This window comes from Sardina pilchardus, chromosome 8, assembly GCF_963854185.1.
Source record: "Sardina pilchardus chromosome 8, fSarPil1.1, whole genome shotgun sequence".
Taxonomy (NCBI): Eukaryota; Metazoa; Chordata; class Actinopteri; order Clupeiformes; family Clupeidae; genus Sardina; species Sardina pilchardus.
The window spans coordinates 30,815,265-30,843,107 of record NC_085001.1 but is presented as its reverse complement, the minus strand read 5'-3'; the positions used below and the strand labels follow the sequence as shown (position 1 = coordinate 30,843,107).

Genomic DNA, 27,843 nt, shown 5'->3' with positions numbered 1-27,843 from the left:
AGAAAGAGAGAGAGAGACACTCACACATAATATGAATGAATAATGATATATACATCATACGTCATATATTCTGTATGTATATAGGGAATGATTCACAGTGCCTTGATTAAGTGTAACAGTGTCTGTATATGTTTTCTTGTTTTTGTATGTATAGAGACTACATTCGTTTTTCTGTGAATTCTTTGGCAATGCAACATGTGAATTGCCGTGCCAATGAAACATATTTCAACTGGGAAATTGAATTGAGAGAGAGAGAGAGAGAATGAGAGAGAGAGAAAAAGAGAGAGTCAGAATGAGAGAGGGAGAGAGGGTGAGTGAGAGTGAGAGCGAGAGTGAAAGAGAGAGAGAGAGAGAGGCGAGCGAGTGAAAGAGAGAGAGTGGGAGAGAGAAAATCCTAGGCAGTTACTGCAGTCCGACCAAGGACACCAACCATAGCTGTGCCATCGTCACTAAGTCACACAATAATTCCATCACACACAGCACTAAGCAACATGAACACAGCACACAGACCAGCGCTAGACAACACAGATGTTCAGTCAGACACACAAATGCTGTGCGACCCAGCCACCTTGACCTGATCTCCGCACACCGGATGCACACCTGTTACCTGTTCAAATAAATCTGCCTTTTCTGATCAAATCTCACAGCAGGGATATTTATTTACACAAATACATCGCTCTTCCTATCAGTGAGCAACCATTAAGAGACTACACACGCATTCCCATCGTTTACAGCAGGATATAAAGAGACATAAACCAATCTCAGAATTAGAATCAGCTTTATTGGCAAGGTTTGTGTAAACAAACAAGGAATCTGAGCCTGGTTAACTGGTCAATCTAAACCAAACTGAAACACTTAAGTGGCTGACACAGACTATAAGCTATAAAAGCTTCAAGCATTTTTCATAGCCCATCTACTATGTATGAGCTCCTCGTTTTGGAAAGATCAAGTACAGTATAACCACACAGAAAATATTACAATGGGCTGTTAGTCATGCCAGTGAAGTAGAGGCATCTGGGAGTGACTCAAAGGCCTGAATGAGAAGCACTGCCGCACTGCATCTACCCTGCATACCAATAAAGCCAACGCAAAACGCCAGCGGAAACGAATTGCCAGGTTTACTTAAGAGGGAACCTCCATTGCAAAGCCAAGCGCATTCGTCCGATTCCATCCACGCCATACCTGTCTGCAGTAATGTGCTGCCTCACGCTCTCATTTGGCATTCTGGGCCACGCTAAGGCTCCTGCTCCTACTACAGAGACAAGGTCACCACACGCAGGAAGCCAAGGGCCAGGCAGCCAGAGCAGAGGCCAGCCACTGAAGCTGTGCAGATGCAGTGATCTCACTCCCATAGCCACTAATTAGATGATCTAGGAATTAGATCAAGTTTGTTATTTAGCAGGTCAAACTTAAAAACACCTTCAGTGTCAGTTCAGCCTCTATTCAAAGATACATTAGTGACAATCTATTCCATTCGGCATGGAAGCGTGATTCAAAAAAGCCACATGTCTTGTATGCTGCGTCTCCTATGAGCTGTTGTGCAGTACAGCACATGGCTGCTGGACACGCCCATGGTTTCAAAGTGAGCGGGAAATATTGGCGTAGCCTGCGTGTCTGAAACATTCCAAAAACAATTCCACGTCTCATAGCAGAATTCCGATTCAAATGGTAAACCCCAAAGGTGACTGGTGCGTTTGACAGCTTGAGTGCCAGGAAACCCGTCTTGTTGGGGTTGGCTGTGGCCTGCGCTCAATAGCCAAGGCTGGCTCATCGCGATGTGCCAAAGCCGCGAGTGCCCCCGCGAGACCGCTTGGGTTGAGACGCCGTCAGTTCGGACTCCAGCTGGGGGCAGTTTGCTCAGCGGCCGCCCGTGGCCACTCCACTCTCCCGAACATGAGGGCCGAGCCCCCGGCGCTTATGGAGGAGCAGGCGGGCGGGGGGGCGGACGGGCGGGCGGGAGGACTGGGCACAGGGCGAGCACGCTCACGCACATGTGCGAGCGCATAACCCCACTCCCAAAAGCCAGAGGACAGCGTGAGGAGAACGCCTCCACAGACACGCACTAGCATGCAAACCAACCACTTATGGGTTCACACGCTAATGTAGCCTATACACGCACACACACACAAAACACACATGCACACACACAAAACACACTCACAAGCACACACACACACAACACACTCACACACAAGCCAGCCTATACAAGCTGAAGGCCACACAGATGGATCCCCCTCGCTCCTTCTCTTTCTCTCTTCCTCCCTTTCGCTCTTTCTATGTCACTCTCATACACACACACACTCACACAGATACACACACACACAAAACACACTCACACAGATACACACACACACACACAAACACATACACACACGCAAACACATCAAATGGGCCCTCTCAGTAACCGCCTTTCAGCAAGCCTTCCATCAGCAGGGATGCCCACTGCTGACATCATTTTCTGGACGAGAGGACAATCGCCTCTTTCATGCAAAGATCATGAGCTCCTCCTACACCAAACAGAGCAACCGCACAGCCATGTCCTCTGTGGCAGGATCATGCACTCATTAACTCTACAAAGAGCCGCTGGATGTCAACCTTATCCCACAGCAGCTCTTGCTCCTAGTCCTTAAGGCCAAGTGCCCTTACATCCTAGACTCTTAACTCCTCCATCCTAAAACTCACGCTTCCAGTCACTTCTTCACTTCCAGTCTCCTGCCCTTAGACACTCAAAGTTGTGCAACATTACATAATGTAACATTAAGGCAACATTCAGGCATCCCTGTGCTCTCATACTCTCTGCCCCATGCCCAAATCTTCAAACATATTCTTAATCCTCTTATGATAAATATATGGTAAAACATAGTCTTGTATATTGGTAGTATTGTTCTTATTACTATTATTAATGTAGGCTTTTAAAACTTAAAAAAAAAAAAAAACGGGTATTTTTGTTCATTCATATACTGTAAGTTGCTTTGGTTTAAAGCGTCTGCCAAATGCTGGAAACATAAGTCATAACACATCTCTACGTGGGCGTACAATCAATAGCCACTACAATTTTATTCTGTCAACAAACATTTGCAACTGGGTTGGGCTTGTGGGAAACATTCATAACCTAGGATGTTATCTTGGCGATCCCACTGAATTGAACTTAATTGCTTCTGCTTCAATGATAAAGAGTAAGAATAAGGGTGTGTGCATGTATGCCTGCCATTGAGAAATGCTCACAAAGTTCATTCACTTATTTATTCTTCACTTCAGCCTCCCTCAGCCAACAAGACTGAGCCTGTGGACTCTTGGGACAGTGAGGTGAGACAAAAGGACAGACAGAAAGAGGGGGATAGAGCGTTACTGGAGGGAAACAGAGAGACAGAATAAGAGAGAGAGAGAGAGAGAGAGAGAGAACGTGTTGACTATCTAATGTATTAGTAATGTGTACAGCAGACACTCCCTGTCTCTTGGGCTTTTATGAGATAATTCCTTTCCCACCAACCGCTAACAGTAAATCACAATCAAGGCACAAAACACACTTGTGTTGTGGTGTGGTACCCTGTCAAGCACAATTCTATCAGCAATAACGAATCGGGTCCATTACAACATGGCTGGTAAGTCCTGCACTACACTGCCATTTCTAGAGTTTACACACATTAGTCCAAAACAAGTGATGTCCTGGCCCAGGGAATTGTACTTTGGAGTGAGAGAGCGAGAGAGAATGCTGCAATATTTATTTTATATTGATAGGACATGAATGGCCTTTGCCAATCAAACAGAACGCTTCCAATTTTATCTCAGGTACCTATTCAGTTTTCTCTCCTCTGAATAGATTTAACGGATTAGGGTGGCTTGAGGATTTGGGTCTAAACATTTTTCATCTACAAATAATGGCCTGTGACACAAAGGAAAAATGGCCCCTCCAAATATGTACAAAATCAGTTTTCAGACCTGGACTTAAACTAACAAAAAATTTACCTTAACGTCGGAGTCACTGGAATGGTTATACTGTAGGACTTTTTCTAGCTTGAATGGTGGCTGTCTCGCTTCCCCCTAGAGCCTGTGAGCGAAAAAAATAGCCTTGCAACTTTGGGCTGGCATATAACGGCCTCAGAGTCAGAAAGTCTCGCGATGTAACAAATTGCTATACGGAGATTCTCAGACATTCGTCATGGCAGAGCCGGCGAAAAGAAGCAGAAAGTGAGTAAAGCGTTGTTGGAGGACCAGCGAAAGAGCTAACGGCACACTGACCGAGCGAGGAGTGCCGTGAAATATATACTCTGAAGCTGTAGGAGGAGCTCTGTAGAGAAAACTGTACGTAAAAAGTGAGAAAACAGCGAAGAAATGGCCCAAACTGAATAGTGTGCACTTAAAATGTCCTGATGGCCGTTGGTAAATTTGGTAGCCTGATGATTAGTGCACTTTCCTGACCTACTTCTAGGATGTTCTTTAGCAAAAGTTCAGCATGGTACTGAAGGTCTCCACTTACAATGACAATTGCCCACAATGCTGTATGCCATTAGTTACACAGTTTGGACTAAATTGACCAATTCAATGTTATTCAGTTAAACTGGCCCAGATGAAATTAAATCGAGTCTGACAGCTACTTCCAACATACAAATGTGATTTTTCATACCCTCAAATATACCCAATCAGCCTGGCAATTACCACCTCTAGAATTACAAAGAATTACATTAGGACACAAACAGCATTAACTGGCAATAACAGTACGAGGGACTGGAATATAAGAGGTGTGAGTGTGTGTGTGTGTGTGTGTGTGTGTGTGTGTGTGTGTGTGTGTTGGCAGGACTCCAGCACATCACTGTACTGCAAATTCAGACCTTGTGATCATCTGTTCCTATGATCACGATATCTCTGCCAGCGAAACCACTCCAATAACAAACACCAATTTCCCTGAAAACCAAGCCCTGAAACACTCCTAGAGCAAAGTCTACCATCTAAGAAGAGATTTAGGCACTAAAAATGAATCTAGGCAAGGAGACCACAAAGCAGCGAGAAAGTCGAAAGCATTTGTAATAAAAGTAAGTGAAAGTAGAGCCAGAGTTCTAGATTTACTGTGTCAACCCCAACAAAGCCTTGCATTCAATAGCCCACTAGCTTGACTGACATCCCGACCAACCAGGCACTTAACGCTCCCAGACCTCTGCACTTTTATGCACTGTAGACCTTGATTGAATTGTAGATCGCCGCATGAATGATGTCCATTCATTCTAATTAAAGGATAGGACTCATTCCTCTTTAATAAATAAAAAAACCCCTTCACAACACAAGACAAATAGACACCAAGTCATTTGGATAAAACAGCTTGTGACACACACACAATTTATGTTTATTGGTTTGTAAGTTCAGGATACTATGCTTAACCTGTTGACTCATTGCATGCATCATCCCAAGAAGCTAGGAACTGGCATTGTTTGTTTGAAAGCAGAGTTAAGTTTCAAGCACCTGTCAGACTGGAAAATATGGAGTCTATTTTCCACAGGACAAGTTGCCAGCCAGGGCACTTGAATCTTATCACACCTCCCGCATGGCCAGCACAACACGCTCAAACACATACCATGAAGGGACGCGGAGCTGAGCTGTCTATCCCTTTCTAATACACACATCAGGTCTGTAGCACTGCTCTGCCGCATAAACCAAAGCGATCCTGTAACACGCAGCTGACATTCAGTCCAATACGGCACTGAATCAGCAGTCGACCTGCCACAGGCCTGACTGGAGCTCAAAACAGAACCATCTCTGGAGACATGGACCAGGAAGAGCGTGGTGACATGTAAACAACCCAGAGAGAGCAAGCACCTTGTGCACTCTGGAACAGGCTGGCAGGCATTCCAAGACTGCGCTGGGTGATGTTACTCATTCTCACTGAGCAGCAGCAGCCCCTCTGGGATCTATAGACTTCAGGTCAGAAAGTCTTCTGTAGAGATTAAGTCCCAGGGCTTAAACGGTTATTGTTTAGGCATTGGTTATGGATCATTAGGTAGTCAAATATGCAGACTGCTGTCGAATAGTCTGAACTCCTTGGACAGTATTGTCTCATTTCCTTTACTTTTGAGGATAGTCCAGGGTAACAAGTGTATCTAGGAAAGGAAACATTGAAGGACCTTTCCTGGCCATTTTGGACAATGTCACCGCTCTTATGGCTCATCATCTGGATACTTTCATGTCATTGAACTCTTTCTAAGCACAAAAGACTATCAGACTGCAGACCTGGTCTTCAGAGTTAAAGGAGTTGTACAGGGTCAAGCAGTGAAGATGAAGCTCGAGCCTCCAGGATGAAACCAGTATCAAGTTAGGGACTAAGGAGCTAAACTGGTCTTAAAGCTTGAACACAAGTTCATGGAGTTGAACTGACTGACAGATTTAAGATTTAAAGCACAGCAGGAAATTTGTAAAGGCGTGACTTTGGGGTTTAAAAGGACTTTGTGTTCAAAATCAAGTCTAAGGTTTGGATAAATAGACACCAACTAAGTTATTGTCGATAGCCATGGGCAGGATTAAGGTTCAAAGCACTGATTAAGGGAGGCTTGGGGGTAACAGATTAATTTTTATTTTGTATTGATCGATATTTGCTTTAGGGTTTAAGGAGCGGGTTCAGGCTTAGAACTGGTATAAGTGGGGATTTAATGGGCTGGTGGGAACTTGAGGGCCCACAGGTGTCAGGTGTCTCGCTGGAGGCCCGCGGCACACGCTGGAAATAGGCCTGTCACATGAGCTGCACATGAGACAGCGCAGGGAAAACAAGCAGCTGTCCTGCTGGGGCTCTGTCTTTCACACACACACAGACAGACACATACAGTACGCAAACACTGAGGCAGAGAGAGAGAGAGAGAGAGAAAGAGAGAGAGCGAGCGAGTGAGACCTGCAAAACCTGAACTGTGTGATAAAATGCACATTTGTGCCTACCTGGGTGCACCACATCACTCATCAGTAATACTTATAGTCAGTTCACTCAACACTTATCTGAAACAAGTCGGCTGATACCTGTACACACTCCACGCTCACCTGCAACAGGTCTGCTGGCTGACATCACTCAATCGTAGCACTACAACCGACCATAATCACAGTCATTTGTGGTATTTCAGCCACACAATACAAATCCCAAATAAAATACTTTCCATGTCCAGTCCATCTTCTGCTCCTTGCACACATACAAGCAATCCACTATTCATCTTCGGAGCATTGGGGAGACAACTACAAATCCACCAGTAATGACCCCCATACGACTAAGAAAAGAAGGCCTGACATGAAAACGCTGGTAGATTGTGGCTTGCCCTGTTGAGCCAGAATGCTTTTGCCTAGAGTGCACAGTCTTATTTAAGCCACGGGAGTCATGAAAGAAGTCACAGAATGAGCAGACAACCCAACATGTACTCGTGTGGACGGCTGGCCCTTTAAGGCAGACTGACTCAGTGGCTGAGGCTGGAGTGCATGCCAGCCTGAGAAAGGCTACGGAGATGCCAGGGGCCGCTGGTTGTAAAGTCATGGAGACAGCTCTTAGAATTGGGGTACACATAATGGCCAGTACTCTCAAGGGTCAAGGGTTCAAAGAAATGCGTTTAGAGCAGTGGTGACTGAGAGGCGGTCACTACTTTCACACTGGGTCCCAGATGACTTCAGATCACGGTGACCATTTATGACTTCATTTGGTTTATTAAGGCCATTGAATAGTTTGTGTTCCCTGTTGGCCTAGTTTACTCCAACAAGCAAAGCTACAGTGGGACAAATATACAATGTTACAACCACACACTGAAAGGCATCCTGCTGATGCCAATGATGATGCAGGCTCCTGCAATCTGCCCTAACCAAGGTCACCGATGAGATGATACTCTACATAAATAAAATGAACAAACAAACACGTGTCATGCCACCATCTGTATATATACGCACAAATGTCAACACCTACAACACATGTCGGTGCATGCTGCGACAGAAACGGCCCCTTAATACATCCAATCTGCTATGTGTTACAGTCACTAGAAATCTCCTCAGTTACAGGACACGCAGCAGATAACGTTGTCAGGACCTCGCTATCAGGCTGAGGAAATAACCTAACGTCCACCCCTCCCCCTTCTATGCCAGACACACGGGGTGCCTGATAACAACCACGTTTTACTTCTCTGTTCAGTGTCCTGCATCGCGTGGTTCCTTGCATTGATTTGAAGCACGCACTCATAGCCAGCGACCACATTTGGTGATTGCTGAACTCGCTAGAGCTGCGCGTGCGCAGACTCTAGCTCGACTGCGTTGAGTACTTACAGGCAATATTTGTCTTACGATGTATTGTCAAGTTATGCGGCGACAAAACTGACCTACATCAACCCAACCTGTCACAATATTATTACGCACTCATTCATGTCCGTGTTCATTAACAACATTAACAACTGGCCTCGGACACTCACTCTGCAGTTCACAGATCAGATGAGCATGATCTCTTTCCATAGACAACCAACTCCATTCACAATAAGCTGTGTCTGCTGAACAAACACATGAACCACTGAATATAGGTCTTGACTTGACTTGACAACCAGAGATCAACATCGCGCGTCTTCCTAAACGCCAATATGGTCCAGCTACAATGTAACGTCTGTTAAGCCCTCAATTCGACTAAGCAGTCTAAGTCACAGTGAGAAAGAAGAATGGTGTCACTGCCTCACGTCGTTTTGTTACACTTAATTCAGAATAATACGATTGTAAGAGCATTATCGCCAAATGTGACATTACCACAGCCTGTTGACTCTGCTCCACATGGCCAACTGTGAGAGCTTTATTATTGTTCACCAGTACGCAGCACGTACAGGAGACGAATACAACATTAAAGGTTCGTATGGTCATGTAGAGCTGTAATACACTTACCAGAAAGCTCTATGTCAAAGATAGGCATATACAGTTCCCCTCTGCTCAGCCGTCAGCTGATTTAACCTCGCGGTCGCGGTGAGAATGCACAGAGATTCCAGCACGCTCGTGAACACGTCTTGCTCCGTCAGGCGACCATGTTGTCCTAAGCAGACCGAACATCCGGGCGCCGGAGGGATCAGGGGGCATGAGCGCGCATGCTACAGGGACCAAAGACGAGAACTGCATCGGTGAAATATTGTATTATTTGTACACATACCGACTACCAATAATATCCAAATAATATAAATTGTATCTGTAACTGTTTAACATTACCACCACCATCACCACCACCCCACCTGCTGTCACACTCTCGCAATTTATGTAGTCAATGCAACACGTTTTTGTGTTTTATTTTTCTCTACATTCAAATTTACAAGGATACCTAGGCACAGACTACAAATTATCTCACATGATTTCAAAAAATAACCATGTAATTGTAATTTCTGATATTTAAATGTTCGAGACAGTATCAAGACAATGCGCAGTTTTCTGTTACGCGCTGAGATTCATTCACTGTGTCGCCTGTTGGAGCGGGCCGACCACGTGCGCGCGGCCACGCTCATTGGATAGTTATGTAACTGCACATCAACAACACACGAGTAACGTATCCTCACATCCGAACCGAATCCGCTGTCCGCTCAGGGAGACTGCATTGGCGTCGGAAAACCACCGTTTTACCGTTTGTAGCGGTCAGTCCTTATCCATCCAAGATAGTGTTAACAGCATAAAAACGACCAGAACCGCAAACATTAAACAACGAAATGCAAAGGCGTTTTCCATAGGCTTAAGTGTAGAGGAGGGTCGGACTTAACTGCACGTGCCTGGATTTGTCCAAGTGGGCTTGTTCGCCTAATGCAGGAAACTGGTCTTCATCTGCTAACACCGACCCTGAGGCTTGAAATAGGTTAGCCTTGCATTAGTTTCAACAAAGCCAGGTGACACTGGAATAGCCAATGTTGCCAGGTCTCAAGAAATTATTGGTTACACGCTGTTTAACCAGCATGTCCAGATCGCCTCCGATTCTGGAGAGGACCTGGCTCTGATGCTGTGTGGGATGTGTGGATCAGATCCATTCCAAAGTTTGTTATAATTTGTCAAGTACAAATTGATGTGACTGAAATGATAAGGTAATGATGTACATTCACTGAATGGTTTAATGTCAGTTGTGAGGTAAGAGCTCCAGTGATGAGATGGTGTACCGCATTTGGATTACATCTCAGGTACATTAGTATTCAAAAAACACATTTGGATATGCATACAGGAGAATAGCTACTGATACTGGAGTACAGGCGCTAAAAACCATCACACGTTCAGAGGCTTATTTTATAATAAATATTTTGCGTACCCATGTTTGTGAGCTGGAGAAGAGAGAGATCTGGGGTGGAGAGGACCATCATGATGGCATTCAGGCTGATAAGTGCAGGGCAAGTATGGTATTTGGATGGTATTGTATTTGGACAAAAATGTTCTATCGGTGTTCATCTGTCTGTGTATATATGTATGGGTTTGCATATAAATCCATTGTACTTTTGACCTCTAATGGGTCAGTTGTGAACACGCAGGAGTCTCTTTTCCACATAATTGACTTTCCCTTTTTTCCAGGAATGTGCTGGTGAATGACCACCAGGGTTCCGCGTATTGGCATCACTTCTGCCCCCACCGAACGGCAGCCATCAGCCCAGTGATCAGTGGTATTAGGGTCTGAGTGTTCCGTAAATAGTCACATGGATCATATCATAGTCTCATGAAGAAAGTCCTCCCTGACAGCAATGACACCCATTTCAGTGTAAGGTTGCCATGTATCTTTGTCATCAGCTGATGCTACTTATTGTGCAGCACGGGCTTATTCCGGTTGTTCATCTTATTCACGTCTTTTATTGTGTTAATGTTTTTCTAGACAATAAGCCGAGTAATGAACCAAACCGCAGTCCTGCCATTGCCAAAACAAGCACATTCACCGTGGTGCCATGACCCAAATTCCATCCATCCCTGATCATTTGAATAATGCTCTTAGTAGCAAAGCCAATGGCACCATGCCTTTGGCTCTCTGGGCTGAGAGCTACGCTACTCTGGATTGGTACAAGGAACCATACTAGCCTGTAGAAGGATGTTTCTATCCAAATATCAAAAGACCCAGGTCATAGCCGTCAGGTGTACTTTTATCCTTGGTGGACTATTCTTACATGCAAAATATACAGGGTCAGAAAAGTAATGAGTGTGATAACTGATATGACCTGACTCACAACATTTGTCAAAATATGCATTCATCTACCAGGGTTAAGCATGCTTGTAGGACCCCCAAACAAAAATACTTCTCAGAGCTGGAATCATCCATAACTGGCCAAAAAATGTAGGTCAAACTTTAGTGTGTAGGAATAGAAGTACTCAAACAGTCAACTAAAGTAAACAAGTACAGTGCAACCAAAACATTGTCAGATCCTTGAAGTTTTTTTTTGTCTTGTTTCAGATCTTAAAATGGATTCAATTATTTATTTATTTGTGACCCTTCAAAGCAAAGTCAGTTGCTTTGCGCACAACGTTATTTTGAGAAAATCCACAATAAACAAACTTCTGGGTTAAAATGTTGAATTTCAGGTTGTCGCATAATTCGACAGTATACAGTCTACAGTTTCATATTGTGAACTCATTTCACGGAAAAAACATATGTTTCGACTGTTAAACTCGGCGAAGATTCAACACATTTGCAGTCATTCCCGTTGTCCACGCCGCTTAAAAAGGAGATTTCTCCTCTTCTGGCATAGTTGACAGGAGAACCATGTCAACTTTGGATATGGTTATGTTAGCGATAGTGTGTAATACCCTCAATATACATATCGTTGGAAAGTTTAGTTTATGGCTGTTCATGTGAGCACAATAACTTAATTTTGTACATTTCACCGAAGCGACTGGTTTCGCTTCGGTAAATCTACACACAATATCTACACACAATGCTCTAATGCTCTACAAAAAACAGGTGTTTGGATTGTTTTGTGAATTGAAAAATAAAAAGCAGAAGACTGAAATATCAATATTAGATTGGCATTCAGACCCTTTGTTATGAGACTTGCAATTGAGCTTTAGTGCCTCCTTCTATCAGTGGTTCTTGAGATGCTTCTGCAATTTGATTGGAGTCCATCTGTGTCTAAATGAATTCCTTATTAGGAGATGCACACATCTGTCAGTGTAAGGTATCACAGCTGATGTATGTCAGCGTAAAAAGCAAGCCACAAGGTCAAGAATAAATGTCCGTAGAGGCAGGATTGTGTCAGATCTTGGGAAAGATGCAAGACCATTTTTCTGCAGCATTGAAAGTGCCTAAGAGCACGATGTCCACAAAGGAACTCTGGATCTCATCTGGTCCTTAGTTACCTGTCTGACCAAAGCCCTTCGTCCCGGATTGCTCAGACTATTCCTTTTGAGAATGATGGAGGCTACTGGGCTTCAATGTTGCAAACATTTCTAGTATCCTTTGCCAGATCTGTGTCTTGACTCAATTCTGTCTCGCGTGTCTACGGACAATTCCCTCGACTTTGTGGCTTGCTTTTCACTCTGATGTACACCATCAACTGCGAGACCTTATATGTGGGCCTCTACTTATAAGTCCAATGAATTAATTTAGGTGCAGGTGGACTCAAATCTAATTTTAGAAGCATCTCAAGGAGCATCGACAGAAGTAGAATGCACCAGAGCTCAATTGCAAGTGTCATAACAGAGGGTCTGAATATTTTTTTTCCACACGTTTACAAAACACTCCATATACTTTTTTCTTTTTGTGGAGTCTTGGAGCATTCTTTGTGTGTAGAGTAATGAAAAAGAAGAATTTAATTCAAGGGTCTGACAACTTTCCAGTTGCACTGTATATACATGTGTTTGCCACAAAACTCTTTCCACTGAGGAGCTGCCCTACTACAGTACTTGTGGTGGTTCTAATACATGACATTTAAGACCAGAGAAGTGCTAAGATATTGGCTTACAATGTGTACTATGTATGTCTATTGTAATGTCTAAAAAAAGAGCTGCTCAACAAATCCTCCTGGAATTAGCACATCTTCCAGAACAGCAAACTGGGAACAATGGTTTTAATTATAGATACTGAGCAGACCGCAGCTAAATATGTCACTGACCTTTTGTCTGTGTCAAAAACCAAGATGGCTGCAGCTAATAAGTATGTTTTTGGTGACATTTGTGTCTATCCTTTACACACACACACACACACACACACACACAAAGGGAGAGAGAGAAAACAAGAGTTAATCCTGTTACTAGGGGTGTAGTGGTAAAAAAGAGGTGGGTATCCATGAATTCTGTTATCACAGTAAGGTGGAGTGCGCCATGTGGTATATGATTATTATTATTATTATTTTTTTTTTCAGAACATTTTTGATGATGGTGGAGCTTATTGTCCAATGTGCATAATAATACCAGTGGTATTAAATGGTTCCTAGAGTGCTGATGCGATTTCAGAGGTGGATAAACTGCATTTCCTTGCGCTTATCTTCCACTACAGCCCTGCCTGTTACTCATTGTTTCAATGTACTGGGCATTGCCCCCTATTTGTTGTTATTATCCTGTTGTTGTTACTGTGAATGAATGTTAAAATTAATTTGTCCAGTTATTTCAATTATCTTGTTGTTGTTGCTTTTAAACACAGGATTAAGGAGAAGCTAAACCTGAAAAGTCTTTTCAGGGTACTGCACTGGAATTGCTGGGGTATCAGGGATTGCCTCCCAAGAAATTGAAAAGGAGGACAGCTAAGGAGGTAGGATACGTGTGTTCCAGTTGCCCCAATACTAGAGGAGCTAACATAATACTGTTTTCATCACTCTTGACATGCAGTGCAAAGACCCAGATTTTGGCATCTTGTATTAGCTTCATGGTAGTTCACATTTTGTGTTGCAAAATCTGACCACTAGAGGACAGCATACTATCACACTGAGACGAAGAGCCTCAGACTGACACAAAGGAGATATTGAGATTGCATTGCATGTGTGTTGAGATTGGAACCTTATCCCTAGGCCAATGTTAAGAAAGTTAAGTTAAGAAACAGGACTGACGTTTCAACTGCTAAATGCTGCCTATAAGCTAAAAGAGTTTGTGTTGAGTTAATTCAGTCAGTGTAAACGACATGGGATTAAATATCTCTAATAGGCCTGGTATAGACCATCTGCGGCACTGCCATTACTGCGGTTTGATTTGCTGTTGCTGACAGCAGACATAGTCACAGCGGAATGGCAAAGGAAAATTGGGTTGACGATATCAGACAATGTCCCCCAGTTATTGACAAAGGTACCTTATTATGGCCATGTTAAAACATACATGAATTAGCAATAAAAGCTGGCCTCTGAACCAACGTTAGGCTATGATATTGCGCCAGATACCTACCCTACAGTAGCGTCCATTCACACAAGTTGCATTTAGTCAGAGCCATACAGGCCAGCGACATCAGCAAACTACAGGCGACTTAATCAAAGGTCAGAACTATTTGAGCTTTGGGCAGGTTGCTCTGGTTAATATTTATAAAGCACATTTACACCTGGAGTTTTGCTCCACACAGTAGTAACTACATCCACAATGTCTGAGGAAGATAACTGGATAGTAAGATCAAGGATGAAATACATTTTGAGAGATCGTCAGACTTCGGAAAAGTATATCCATATCCTTGTTTTTAGAAAATAGTGAATGGTCAGTTTACACACCTAAAGCATAATTAAACTTTACATTTCAAGTTCTGATGAACATCTTACTTATGAAGTGTTCACTTCCACAGGTAGCTTTCATTGACTTTTTGATTGAATAGAATGTAGTTAAACTGCAGTGAGCACCGCAAGATGGCGGCATACACAAATCGTTTGGCAGATTGGTCTGACGTCTGTGTCCCAGGCACGCGGCGCATGACGAGAATTGCGTCATCAACAGCATGTGGGGGGTGTCGCATGCCTTTCATCATATGTGATTGTTTTTGACGCGCACAAATGGAAACAGAGGAGCATAGCACCTCCATTAAACATTCATAGAGTACCCTTCCTATACAGCACAAAACTGAAGTCTGTGTCAGAACTCACACCAATGTCAGCAGGACACGTGAGAGAAGTTTCCCTCTTTTGACCAGGGGTGTATTCTAGGCACGGTGTTCAGTGACACACTCGGGTGATTTAACTGAGTAGGCCTAAGCTGTCAACCCTCTGTAACCTGCTGACTTATACGCACTGACTCTGATGGGAGACCAAGATATGTGTTGCATTAGATTTGCTTCTTCATTAGATGAAAAAAAACTATAAAAAATATATATTAATTAATTAGGCATTATTTTTTTGTAACTTGAGGATACAATGTATGAGTAGCTCTATGGCCTATGGCCATCCTTATTTAGGAGTTTTATTATTGTTATTATTATTATTATTATTATTATTATTATAATTATGTGAACTCGCATGCGATTTCTTGTTGATGTTTTTTTGTTGGTCATGCCGCAAGGTTTCTGTATGAGGATGTGTCTAAGGGGAACTCTTAAGGGCCGTTTCGGGAAACATTTATGTTAGTGTTAGCTTGAGTAAATACGTGCGACGTGTGCGATATGTGAGTAAATATTAACAAATATTTGTGCTTTTATTGACATTAGTGGGAAGGTATCTCTAGTGGTATCTCTTTCAAGTGTTTTTATGGTTCTCAGACGGTGATTTGATCTGTGCACTGCAACAGCGCTCACATGCGTTTGTATAATCTCTCTACCAAGTTAGTCTACATTCCTCTTTATATGGGTACACGGCATTATCCATATGTGGGGAGGCTATACTAACATCATCCATATGCTTTCAGCTATGTATTGTTTTCTGACTCTTACAGCTCTTCCTGACAGCTATTTCAATTTTTATTTTCAATCTCTCTTCTTCTTACTTTCTTCTCATTTCTTCTTCTTTACAGTACATATTATGTAGGTACTATTGTTATTGTAGCATCACTGGTGTTGTAAGTAGTATTTGCTGGTCTTGATGTTCACCATTACATTTTTATTCAAGATTGTGTCCAGAGCATAATGTGTCGGTCATCACGGCATGAATCAACTTTGTTAGCTGAAAAATGAATGAATGAATGAATGCCTTTATTGTCATTGCATTTAAGTACAAGGAGATTAGAGCCACTCCAGTAAAGTGTGTCAAAACATATGCACTTACACTTTTACAAAACATTCATTGCAAATTTACCCACTCCTCCACACACACACACACACACACACACACACACACATGCAAACTGTACACACGTTTCAATACATCTTCCCACCATCCATTGCAACATTGCAAACATCCCCCATCCCCCATCCCCCATCCCCAATCAGTTGCACATCCAAGACATTTAATTTATGTGCAACTGATACTGTACACATCATAATTAAGCAAATCCAATGGGTTATTTTTTTCAGTGTATCTGGCTGACCTAAAAACTTTCAACTTTCAACCAGACATGTGCTTCCCCATTCAGGTCTTCAGACCTGTAGTGTTTAGTGCTTGTGTAAATATGTGTGCAGAGAATTGACAAATATTTGTACTTTATTAACATTAGTGGGAAGACATCTCTAGTGCTAGTCTAGTCTCTTTTAAGTGTTTCTGTTGTTTGCAGAAATTGATCGGACTTTTCCAGTGCTGCTGACAGTGCTCAGATCAGTGCTTACATGCGTGTAACATACATCCCTCTTCATACAAACCCACCAACAATGTCAACTGGTTATGTTTTCAGCAATGGCAGTATTGATTTGACTTCTGACCTGAAATATATTTGCTTAACTTTGTATCAGTCTGACTCAGTCTGACTCTATTGACTTGCGTGGGTAGCCTGTTGAGAGGTCATGTTACTAGCCAAATGAAGCCGTTCCCCAAAGAACTGTTGGGGTGGGGATATTCCACTTAGCAAGTGAAAAATGAAACTCAGAAATTCAGTCTATATCCCATGGTCCTGATCCTTCTGCATGGGATTTAAAGTGAGGAGAAGAGGAACTTGGGGTGCTACAAAAATTATTGACCTAACCAACTATTTATAAGATCTGATATGGCAGCCACTAACCTTTTTTTTTTTTTTTTTTTTTTAAAAACCTTTATTAATTCAGTTATCATTGTTTAATTTAGTAAATATCATTATTCCTGCAACATTAGGCTACTTCTAATTGACTTCGATGTTGTGATTATAGTGATTCTCTTATGTAGATCTTATAGACCTATAAGACATTTTGCTATATTTATTGCAGTCCCTCACAGCTCATCAAATCACTACAGACTATAGGCCCCTGATCCCTGCCAAAGGAATGATCTGAGTAAAGTCTTTTGGAGAAGTAGATAGCTGACCTGACCAAAATCTACACTCTTAAAATGAATGTGTTTGAAACAACACAAACTGTGTTGTCCCCATCTGGACACAAGTTGTGTTATTTTCAACACACCTTGCAACAAAAAATAAAAGCAAAGTGTTGGAAACAACCCAAACTGTGTTGTCCCTATTTGGACACAGAGATGTGTTGTTTTCAACACATTCACTTTAAGAGTGTAATTTTGTCAACTTTGTGTTGAATTGATCTGGGTTATTTATATCTAACTGGGTTATTTAATATCCAAGGCATTGAATAACCAGAACCACAATGACAAAAACAATAGGATGCTTATTAAATTCTTCCATAGAGAGGCGCTAAAGTACACATATAGAGACACGTTCATCAGAATCAGAGGTGGATGAAGTACACAATTTCTTTACTTACTGTAAGTGAAAGTATTGATACACCACGTGAAATACTACTCCAATACAAGTGAAAGATTTTAAGTCAGATTATTACTTAAGTCGAAGTACAGAAGTGTTTTTAAAAATACTTAAGTATTCAGAATTACAAGTATTTTGCCAATTTGGTCATATAGGGTGTACAGTATTGTATATCCTTTGGTCATATGAATTGAAGAGGCCTTTAGTTTCTTATATCCAACCAAAACATCTTACCTGCCATAACTTAGCAACTCTTCAAATGGATGTCAAATCTAAAACATTTCACTGCCGAATACAAAACCAGATAACTCAATTATGGATAGATTATTCATCATTTAATATTGTAGGCTAAAGATCTAGCTATTTGCTCTGTCACAAACATTGGCTATAATACAGTCGGGGTCTTCATTGTCATATGACCATATTTTTTCTGTACCAGTGTTCATGAGCTGAGCAAAAGAGAGGCAAGTTATGACATTATTCACAGATTGAGATTCTTAAATTGTTATCAAGTTCTGAAAATTCTCATTCTGAATCTAGCAATTCCAACACATTCCAATGACTGTAGCAATTGGGGGAAGCTTGCCTAGAGGATGTCATGAGATAGATCTCGTTTCCACATCATAAAATGAAATTGAGAATGATAGCTAAATCTAGCAATTGCAACATATTCCAATGACTGTAGCAATTACCACAAACGTATATGCCCTTATATACCCTGAAATCTTACAGAGGTCAATCTGACCCCAGTTAAATAAACCCTCAGAAAATGATTACAATTTATATTGTTACCCAGTTTTTCTGTGGCAGGTACTTAACAAGAGTGTAATAATCACAATCAAAAGCCCTGATGTGCTTTTGCCACTGGAAATAACAGGTCACATTTGCTAAGATGGCTATTTTTAAATAAAGAATTACACTGCATTATCAAGACATCTAGTGATCTTTCAAAATGATCATAATTTTTCAGCAATTTATCATATTTCAACTTGTATTAGAACAAATATGTGCAATTCCTGCATGTAATCCTGTCTTTTAGAGTTCCCATTACCCATTTTATTTTATCAGTGCAGCACTTCCACTACTAGCACTATTTTTCTCTGAAGAGGAATTCCAAAAAGACAGAAAAGAGAACAGAATCCAAGAACTGAAACCCCAAAATTAAAGAGATGTTTTTGCTTGGTATGAACATGGGTAAATTCCCAAAAATATTTCAGTGGAATGGGAATTGAAAGTGTAGTGAGGCCTAGAGATGGAAACCTTTTGTGTTACAGTTTGTGCCATCGTGCCATTCAGTGTTACATGAAGTCCTTGGATGTCACACGTATATAAATATATCAAAAAGGCCTCCACCCTGAGCATCAGCAGTTCTAGATTAACCAGTCTCCTGAATCAGCCAGAGACATTCATGCCATGCCATAGAAAGGTGAGGACAATGGCAGCAAAGACAATCACATAATACATAGATTGGATCATTGTTTCTCTCAAATAACAATAACAGGTTGGGTCCATTTACGTAAAGGCAGAAGGCTGTGTTTCTTATGTCCATTCTTCCTCTTTATAGTTTGTATTTTTATAGTTTGCATGTCTATGGAATCCTGGAAGTTTCATTGCAGGAATCGTGTGTTTTACCAAATTGTGCGCATGTTTTGACTAAATTGTACTCTCATTTAAATTTTTGTAAAACGAATGCAGAATTGAGTAAATGAGCACACTATGCAGTAAAATGAGTGCACAATATACTAAATTGTGCACACACAATCTAGTAATATGAGACTACAATTAAGTAAAACAAGCACACAATTTAGCAAAATACAAACAATCTTACAAAAAATCACACAATGACACCTACTGGGAGCCGTACATGCTTGTTGGGAAATACTTCTAACAAATATAAATATATTTACAAATACAAAACAAATATAAGTGTAAAGGTCTACTTATAGCCCAGGTGACAATAGTTGTGCAACAAAAACTGATGTAAAGGTGACGGGTATTGTATTTGCTTTGGCGGCACAGACCATGACACGTGCAGTTGAATTTTCAAAAGGTGCAGGCATTTATCATATTTGTGGCTCTGTCTGGTTTGTTGCCTACACAAGAGTTCAAAAGGGACATAGCCAGTTGTGGGTAGTGTGCACCTTCTGTAAACACCAGCAAGTGTTGCATGTGATGTGCCCCAGGTTTTTATGTGTACATGTCACAATTTCACGTTTCACATGAAACATGTTTGGCCCTCCTAAGAAGGTGGCAGTAACTTTTTGTCTCCTCAAGGGCTCCATACGTTTCTGGTGTGCACATAAAATAAATTGTACACTGTAATTTGCCCATCTCCAATAAATGGTAAGTCATTTGATTCAAGTCTACTGCTTGAATACTGCCCATCGTGATGTAGAGCAACTCAAAACAGATTTGACATGTGCCTTGTATGTTCATCTTAAATTCAATGTATAGTTTACAGTAACGCCTCCAACTTCAGTATTTATTGCATACTTCTGTAACTTCTTGGAAATGTACATGTCTCTGTTTATTTGTTTCTTTCTTTCTCATTTGAGAGGAATTCCCCAAACTATTTCAGAAGCATTAACCACATCAGGGGTTTTGTTCTTGGCAAGTTAGATGGAAGCATTGCCCACAACAGAAGTTCACACAGTTTTGCACAAGTTCACACGTTTACGTGAGTTTTTCCACTTGGCTGGATGCCAGAGGTCTGCAGGTCCTTCACATTTCCAGACGTCCTGCTTAGCTTGCATCCAAGGGCTGCTATTTATTCATGTATCATGTGTGCAGATGTTTTTGTGTCTGCTTGGGTGTGTTGTTTAAATTAATAACACAGTTGGTCAGTTCTGATATTTAAGACCCATGTGCACTGAGAGGGTCTAACAGTACCCTCTGTGGCATTGTTGGTGTACACTGCTCTCTGAGTTATTCCAACTAATATCAAAATGTTGTTTTAACAGGAACAATCACAGACACTCAAATGTGTGTTGAAAGTGAGCATCAGTGGCATGTTACGGAATTTATCATGATACATTGTTTAGTTTCAAAATGTTTGTGTTGCTCTGAGTGATAAACCCAGCTTAGCCTCATTTTATGTGTTGATGTATGTATTTAGCTAATGTTTTTATCCAAAGCATTGTTTCTCAAAGAGTGGTCCATGAGCATGTATTAAAGTTGTGAGTGTCTTTGTGAGTTGTGGATGTAAATCCAAACAGTGTTATTTGAATGTGCAATAGTAATGACGGAACAGAAGCCAACAGAACATGATTCTAACATAATGAAACTGCCAAGGCAGGGTTAGTTAAGAAAAAAAACTCAACAAGCAAGGTGCAAAGACATGAAAATGGTTCAGTGGTTATATTGTGTAATGTTTGTGTTGGCCTATTGTTTTTTTCCGAGATATTTTGGGAGTTAAGTGGTCCGTGAGGTTTGTTTTTATTGGTTAAGGTGTCCTTGGTCTGATGTTTGAGAAACACCAATCCTTACAGATTCTGACTCACAGATACCAATTACAAGGGCCGGTCTCCCTGGAGCACGTCGGGGTTAAGTGCCTTGCTCAGGAGCACAGCGATGACAACCAGGAGTCGGACCAACGACTTCTGTGGCTATACTGCATGCTAGCCAGGTTCCATAGCCACTACACTACCACCAGCCTCATTTTGTTTGGGCAGCACTAAAACACCCTTGGAAGCTAAACAGTCCAGGCAGGAAAAGTGTGCAGCGAAGCTAAAATACTTTAATAGACAGAATATAAATCGGACCAGTTTCATTTAAAAAATCAAAAATAAAAATTGACCTTGCGCTGATTAATCAGAAGACAGGAGGAACCAGCTTCCACTCAATGATAAAAAAAGAGTTTTGTACAGTATCAACATGGGCGTACAGTGAACACCTCTCATGTGGCATGTTCCCCTGGTGAGGGCCGATCTGTGTGTACCTGTTGACACTGGGGGTGCTCTGCCCATGTCCATGAGAACCCTGGCGAGTGTGAGAGAATGCCTGAGTTCAGCTGGATTCCATCACAGCCCACTGAGCTGCTGAGCAGACTGGGGCCACTGGTATAATGCAACCTGCCTGTGGTGGCAGCCGACACGTGCTGCTGTGGAGAAAATCCCAACACAAACACAACCCACGGTGGCGCAAAAAAACCGCACACATTATTCTGAGAAGATCACTGAACTCAAGTAACCCTCTTTAAGGTGAGGCCATACCTCTCTCGGCCAATCAGAGGCCAGAAGCATCAGGCAGTCTCTTTTTGGCCAATCAACACATGGTGAGTTTTTTTTTCCAGTTTATCTTACTGAAATTCAATTTCATCTGAGTAATTCAACACCAACGGAAACACGCACATGTGTCAGTGTCAGTGGGGTTCTTTCTGGCTTTTGTTCTGAGTAGTATCAGTATGTAGTACCATAAGCTCCTGCTTACTCATAGTGTACAGCTCACAAGTGCCACCTGGGAATAAGGAGCTCTCTGGAGGGCAGATTTTGTCCTGGCTGATGGCCTAGAGTGGCCTCTGACCACTGGACAGGAGCGCTGGGGGACACTTCTGGAATTTGGTTGACGTATGTTGACGTGTGTTGTAATGCGAGAGCCCCCCCTCCTCTCTCTCTCTCTCTCTCTCTTGACAAAGTTACATAACATTGGCAGTAAGGCATGAACAGTATCTATCTACACAGGGACACAAAGCCCAAGGGAACAAGATAAGACACCCAAAAAAGCTATGACACAACCTGTGTTCATCTCGGATCATACGGACTAGTCTTAAAAGTGGTGTGACCGAGACTTCCTCCGAAGTGATGCATCCCTGCATTACCACTGTTTAGCCTCTTACTCACCAGAGAATACGTCTTTAAAATAAACACAGGAAAAGAATTGTGAACAAAACAGCCTTGATTACATTTTGAGGAGAGTCGTGACTTCAATTTAATGATCATTTAAACCAGCAGTATCTGTAACGTCACTAAAGTTCAGACTTTGAATTCCTACAAACCTGCTTTTCTAAGTCTTTCATTACAACGCTGAAAGCTGCCTGATCTGGGCAGCCCATGCTTCTCCATGTGTCTGCTGCACATGTTTCCTCCATTCTCACTCATGTCAGCACACACTGCCTCCAGCCCCCGGCAGCTCTCAAACATAGCAATAACAGGTGGTGAGAAAGGCATCTCAGAATTATTTCTGCTTTCATAACCTTTACAGACTGTCACATAGCGTACAAGCCCATCCACTGTGTCCACAGTTCTAAATTGCCCATGTTCACAAAAAAAAAAACACACTAATGTAAAGCAGGAAGTCAGAGCATTATTTTTTGTTCCAGAATTACTGATACAATTGACCTTATTTTTGCAAACCTTACCGTAACAGTTATAGATACAAACCTCAGACTTGTACAATATCAAACACTTAAAACACATGTTTGACACACAACCTTGTCCTTTGGTCACAGACAAAAGCCACCAAATATTCAGGCTATGCACTAAGTGCTAGTGTTCAGGGGTGAGATCAGTTTAAAATATGCCAACATGAAGGAACACATTGTCACATTCCAATTTAACTGGTAATGTACATTTCAGCAAACAAGTCCAGACAAGACAGAAAATGACAGTCAGTCATACAACTAAGTGTGTTATTGTAGAATGACAACTGTAACTGTAACACAGATTAAAAAATAAACTATATTTAGTTTTCTGAACCAAAATGCCTCATGGCGATCTTGTGATGCTACGTTTCACCTCAAACAATGCTACACACATTGTAAGTACCCTTTAGTGTGAGTCACTCCCTCCTTGGAGTGAGTTTCCACGCTACTGACATCACAAGCAGGAAGTCTGAGGGTCGAACGACGGGGCCAAAAGTTGAGAGGCTGAGGGGTCTTTGAGGAGTTTTTCTCACTCCAGCTTCCAGACAACTGCATGACTCAAAGAAGAGAATAAGGACTCAAAGGAGGGATCATGGAGAATACAGGAATGCAATTGGGGGAGAGTGAGGTTTCCAGATGACCTATTTTAGGGTAAATATTTAGTGTGATTCAGGGTTTAGGGCCTGGTTCAGGGTAAAGTAGTGGAATGTTTTGAACTGGGTTTAGAGTACTCTGGTTTAGGGTAATATGCTTGGATGTAGGGCTGGGTTAGAAATAAATGAAGGTAAGAGATCTGGTTTAGATCTGGTCTGATCTGGGCCTGGGGTAAGGTTAGGTTCAGGAATGAGACTGGGTAAGCAGGTTACATCTGGGCCAAAAGGTTTCAAACTGGGGTTGGGGTACAAGTTTTTCCACAGAGGGTTTCTGAAGTGGATTTAGGTTACAGTAAGAGGATAAGAGACAGAGGGGTTGGGGTCAGGGTATTGTGGTGAATATGATGAATATTTTAGAAGACCTACGGTGGAGTGGGGCATGACTAATCTTTGTGGGAGAGACGCTTCCCATTCCAAATGGATTCCCAGATCCTGTGACTTACAGTCTGAGGGGCCTTCCGAGGAACTGTACAGAGCAGCACTGTCCATCTGGGTTTGTGTGTGTGTGTGTGTGTGTGTGTGTGTTTGTGTACATACATGTGCGCGTAGAGATGGTGGGGGAGAGTGTGTTTATCCAGAGGCTTTCCCCTGGCAGGGTAAACAGGTACCCCTCTAATTTTGCCTCTGGTGCGTGATCATGTGCTGGGCTATGGTTTAACATGCAACAGTAGCGCTCATTCTTTCCGACGTCCTCACGTGCTTGCATTAAAGCTGTGTGGAGAGTGTCAACAATGGCTGACATACATCTGCAAATCTCCCGATTTTCCATTCTTTGATCACACCTCAGTTTATGACCTCAGCAACAATGACTTGTCACGGTCTGAATTTTCACATGTGCCAAAGGCTCGCCCAAAGAGAGAGACGACAGATGAATCATCAGTTCTCGTGCACTGACCAGAGTGCCTCTGGTTATTTGGCTGAGGTTAAAGTTGGGGGGTTAGAAGGCAGAAGTTAATTACTTGTCCACAGGCTCTCTTTGTATTTATGACCATCAGTTCATACGAACAATAACTGACTGATAAACAGTGTACAGATTGAGTCAAACTGAAAAAGCCCAAGTGGGCCACTGAACCTACCGACCCAGTTTCCTGCCAGACAACCTAACTCAAGCTGATCTGTGCACTTTAATCTGTGTGAACGCTCTGAAATGGGCAGATTGTGTGAGTTCCATTAATCCGCTCCTGGCTGGCATTCTTTGCACATTCTCACTTTTGTTCTGGCTGTTTCCCATGAGAAAGTCTACCGCTTTGAAGAGCGTGTGTGGAGACGATGGGGAGTCTCCGTGAAGCTGCAAGAATGATGGCGGAGGAGCTGAATCTGATATTGTTTAGCAAGAACAGTCGCGGCTCTGTGCTGGCGGTCAAGACGTGCAAGGACACAGATCAGGAGACTCACACGCACACACAAGTGTGCACACATAACGGCATGCACATGTGCGCGCGCACACACACTCACTCACGCACACACACACACGCGCAAACTCTCACTCACTCACACACACACACACACACACACACACACACACACACACACACACACACACACACACACACACTCACTCACTCACTCACTCACTCACTCACTCACTCACTCACTCACTCACTCACACACACACACACACACACCCACACCCACACCCACACCCACACCCACACACACACACACTCACTCACTCACTCACTCACTCACTCACTCACTCACTCACTCACTCACGACTATGAAGGCATGGAATCAGTACTTACATAAGTACACACACTGGAGCACATGTACTGTACATGTAGACATGTAGGAGAAAACAAACAGGAAAAAAACAATTGTACACACACACACACACACACATCTGTATTTATGTGGGACAGGGTCTACACATAGTGATATTTCTATTCCATTTGATATGAATAGTTACAATGTAATTTGGAATAAAGAACTTAAACTATAACAACGACGTGGACATAAAACCTAGCCAGGAAGAAGTAATAATGGGCCATCTGTTGACCATATGGCCTTTTCTTTGAATGGTTGGACTGTAACACAGTATTAGACATGTAAAACGTCTATTTTAGGGATTTGAAATCCCTCCAAATGAAATCTGCCTAAGCAAAGCCTTTTTTTCTACACTGCAAGACCTTACCAAGGCATTCCACAATGGTCAGCCTTGGTTCCCAAAGAAACCAGAGCTGTTCCTGCCAGAATGTTCTTCCATTCCATCTCGTAGCTGTAGCCACGGACTAAAGCTCCAGAGCTGAGATGGTCGCTGTGGTTTCTAGATGGTCATTACAGCTGGAGGTGAGCAGCTCTGTCTCAGTGAGCGGTGCAGTGAGTCATAGAATATCTTAAAGAGAGAGCAGTGTTGAGTCTGAGAGTTTTACCCACTGCTCATTACTGTACAGAGCAGAGATGCCAGTACAGTACATACACTTTAAGGAACAGTACCCTTAAAGGTGCCGTCAGTGATCGTAGGATCGTACAGTAGGTGCCGTCAGTGATCGTAGGATCGTACAGTAGGTGCAGTCAGTGATCGTAGATATTTTCAAGCCCATCACATTTTTTTTGCCATCACCTCTCAACCCATAGCTTCCCATACTGTAGACCCCCCTGGTCTCTGTAGTCAGCCCAGGCTCCACAAACTGGAAGCAAACAAAGTGGGGGCAGCGAACAAACAAAGCGTTTCTCTGGGAATACTGAAGGGAGGGTTGAGCTGCCTATCTCCTTGAAAGAACCTATAGCTAAGGTGTGATGCGCTTGATGATGTTTTAAGCCCCCAACATCGTCTTCCAGGCAGTGCCGCCACCGTCGACTTAGAGGCACCTAATCCTAAACCTACATAATCCTAACCCTAGCCTTAACCAATGCCTATGCCTAATTGCCTTTCAGGCAGTGCTGCCTTGAAGACAACATTGGGAGCTTCTAACACTAAGAAACGTTCAATGCCTCATTTTGCATAACTTTTTGAACATGCAGGGCACTATGATGGACCTTCATGGACCCTGCATGTTGAACAATTATGCTAAAGACCTACCTGGTATGGCGACAAATGACCACGGGGGTAAATACCAGTTTGTGTATTAACAAGGCTTTAACATTACATTATGTTTAAAATGAAGTGAATGTACTGAATGCATACTCGCTTGTCTGCTGTGAGACAAGAGGTCACACATGCTTGTTTTCAAACACCCTGAGTGGTGGTGTCACCAGCGCTGGAGTGTATTTACCACGTGCCCCAAAGAGAGGGTACGGAGATTTACTGCACCTGTGTCCCACTGACAACATGATCATGGGACTCACTGTACAAGACAGGCAGCGCACGCATCGCCACTGAGCACAGCTCTTTCCACCTTCATTAAGGTCATCCATCTCAGCGAGGCCATTGTTCCATGAAGTGGTTCTTTTAGGACCTCGCGGAGACATAAAGATGACTGAATGCAAATGAAAATCCAATCACACAATGACAGAATAAGCAAGGTTCTAAAATACGCCACTAAAATACAGGATTTGATCTATATGTTTATGTTATAGAGCCATAACCATACATTTGCACTAATGTTACAAAAATAGCGGTGTAATTGTTGGTAAATTGAAAAAAAAAAAAAATTCAATGATCTTTGTCATCCACACAATGTTATTTTTCAAGGTATTCTAGTATATGTCTATATTTGCCCATTGTTTATAGGCTGGCCAACATAGGAATACACATAATGTACCAAGGTCTCTTGACCATGAACATCTGCGCTCTCAGAATTCATTAGCATCTGCTTATGTGTGTGTGTGTGTGTGTCTCTCTCTCTCTCTCTCTCTCTCTCTCTCTCTCTGTGTGTGTTAGGGGAGGATCAACAGTTTGTGGTACTAATTCTATAAATATATGGTTCTCTCATCAGCCTGATTAAAAGGATTACTGTGACATATATGCCAATGGACAGCATCAAATCATGTTGTCAGTCAGGCAGCCATTAAAATGCTCCTGAAGCCATAATGTGCCCATGTCCCTTTGGGTGCCTTGGAGAGTGCCTTATAAATTCAATGTGTTGTTGTTGTATTGATGGGCTGGTTAATTAAGCAATGAAGTGCACCTGTCCCAAAGTGATGGTGTGGAGCTGTCCTCGCTTCACCATTAGCCACTTCTCTTCTTTCTTGCAGGTACATCTTTATTTTCTAATTTGCGTTCTCTCTCCTCTCTCTCCCTCC

The 27,843-nt window shown here is 42.4% G+C and overlaps 1 protein-coding gene across 2 annotated transcripts in view; it reads right to left on the bottom strand.

Annotated features, from left to right (window-relative positions):
* Positions 1–9,344, bottom strand: part of LOC134089199 (sodium-dependent phosphate transporter 2-like) — a 28,008-nt gene extending 18,664 nt beyond the window's left edge. Inside the window, exon 1 of one of the 2 annotated variants that reach the window (XM_062543561.1) lies at positions 8,866–9,344. The gene's annotated coding sequence lies outside the window, so the exon portion shown is untranslated. The remainder of the gene's footprint in view (positions 1–8,865) is intronic. The other variant, XM_062543560.1, reaches the window with a different exon arrangement.
* Between the last annotated feature and the right edge of the window lie 18,499 nt (positions 9,345–27,843).